This window comes from Alligator sinensis, unplaced genomic scaffold (genome assembly GCF_000455745.1).
Source record: "Alligator sinensis unplaced genomic scaffold, ASM45574v1 scaffold616_1, whole genome shotgun sequence".
Taxonomy (NCBI): domain Eukaryota; kingdom Metazoa; phylum Chordata; order Crocodylia; family Alligatoridae; genus Alligator; species Alligator sinensis.
In genome coordinates this window covers 80,336-82,421 of record NW_005843002.1, presented here as the reverse complement: position 1 = coordinate 82,421, position 2,086 = coordinate 80,336, and positions in this window count along the sequence as shown.

Below are 2,086 nucleotides of genomic sequence, written 5' to 3'. Positions count from 1 at the left end.
CCCTTCTGTTAGTCTGTAGCCTGCATCGGTGTCACGACCACCAGAGGACAGTGGCTGCCAGAAAGGAAGCAAGGCTCACAGCCTTCCCCAGAGCCTTCGGGACAAAGGTTTATAATTAACCCCTGCCAGACCTGCTAAGTTTGTAGATGTTTCCACCGAGCGCTAAAACATCTCTCATGCTGTTACCAGCCTTGAGCAGAAAGAATGTGAACTAGGAGCAGGTGAGAGGGTCTGAGACCGGAAAACAAAAGGAAAGGCTGTATTGTTATAAGCAAACAAAACAATGGACCCTCAAGGTTTCTTGCTGGAGAGAGCAACTCCTACTTTAACCTTGTGGGAGGCAACACCACTCCTGGGGGAAGGGATCATTTCTCTTGGTTGCCAGGGACTCTAACGTGAAAAGATTCCCCAGCCTTCTGGCCGAGTTTATGGGAGGTGATCTTACCAGTCTGGGCTATCTGCCCAACTTTGCGGGTTCTCCCTTTCTGGTATTGCACTGCACTGTATGGCCAGTGGAGCTGCTTCTGGCCAGCAAGAGATACGGCCTGCTAGCAACCTCATAGCTCTTCCAGGAGGTGATGAAACTTGGCCGTGTGTGTGTGTGTGTGTGTGTGTGTGTGTGTGTGTGTGTGTGTGTGTGTGTGTGTGTGTGTGTGTGTGTGTGTGAGAGAGAGAGAGAGAGAGAGAGAAATGCTGCACTTGTATTCTGAAATGCTGCACTTGTATTCTTCCCTTTTTACCAGTTTTTCTCTCTGGGCAACCACCCAGCTTCCTTGTCTCTCTGATGGTTCCCCATGTGCTCTCATCCCTTATTATTTTCCATTAACATCTTCTCTTTCTTGTCTTTTTGACCTTTGTCTTGAAAGGATTGCCTCCTTTCTCAACCTTAGTATGACTAGGGAAAGCAGTTTCTTCACTCTCCAGGCTGGTCAGCAGCCTGAAGAACTGACTTGTATACAGCAAGGCAAGATGGGAGCAACCTAGGGCCCTAGGTCTGCCATGACATGAGGCCTCCTTGTTCTAGTGTCGGGGCTTTCCAATAGCAGCATTAGCCTAGCCTCCCACACATATATACAAGTGGCAGCAGCAGGTGCATTTCCCAGCTATTTTACCAAATGAGAAGCATTTGCTTAGGTGAATAGGCTGGAGTGAATAAACTTTTCATAGATTTCATAGACATTAGGGGCTGGAAGGGACCTCACAAGATCGAGTCCAGCCCCCCTGCCTTAGGCAGGAAGTCTGCTGGGGTCAAATGATCCAAGATAAGCATCCAGATACCTTTGAAAGAATCCAGAGTAGGTGCTTTCACCACCTCTGGGGGGAGTCTGTTCCAGACCCTGGACACACTGACTGTAAAGAAGTTTTTCCTTATGTCCAGTCTAAATCGGCCTTCCAGAAGTCTGTGGCCCTTAGTCCTTGTTATCCCTTGGGGAGCCCTAGTGAACAACTGTTCTCCCAGATCCTGGTGTACCCCTCTTATATACTTATAGGCTGCCACCAAGTCCCCCCCTTAGCCTTCTTTTCTCCATGCTGAAGAGCCCCCTCCTTCAGTTTTACTAGATTATATTGTGGCTGAATTAATCCAACAGCTAACTCGCATTCTGTAACTGGGATTCACTATTTTGCGTTTCTCCATACTTTTCCATTTTTCTTAGCCCATCTTCCTCTTGCCTTCCTATGGAAATTTTGACTCTACTAATCATAGAAAACCATAGCATCATAGAAAATTAAGGTTGGAAGGGACCTCAGGAGGTCATCTAGTCCAATGCCCTAATCCAGTCCACTAAATTAACCTATGGTCTAGGCAGTCTATTAAAGGAAGCAGGGCTATCCAAAACAATGATTGATAAAACATTAGTAGGGTTTACATAGTCTGTTGCCCCAAATCAGCCTGATCTCAGCTCTCCATTGAAATTAGATTATTAATTTCCTCCCAGGCCCATTTCATAAGGGTATGTATAACATGGAAAAGCTGTCACACCAACAGCTCTGCTTTTAAGAAAGCAAAATAGGCAATAAATAAATAAGGACAGGAATATTCACTTTTCATCAGCTCCTGCACTTCTTCTAACCTAGCAGGAATCCA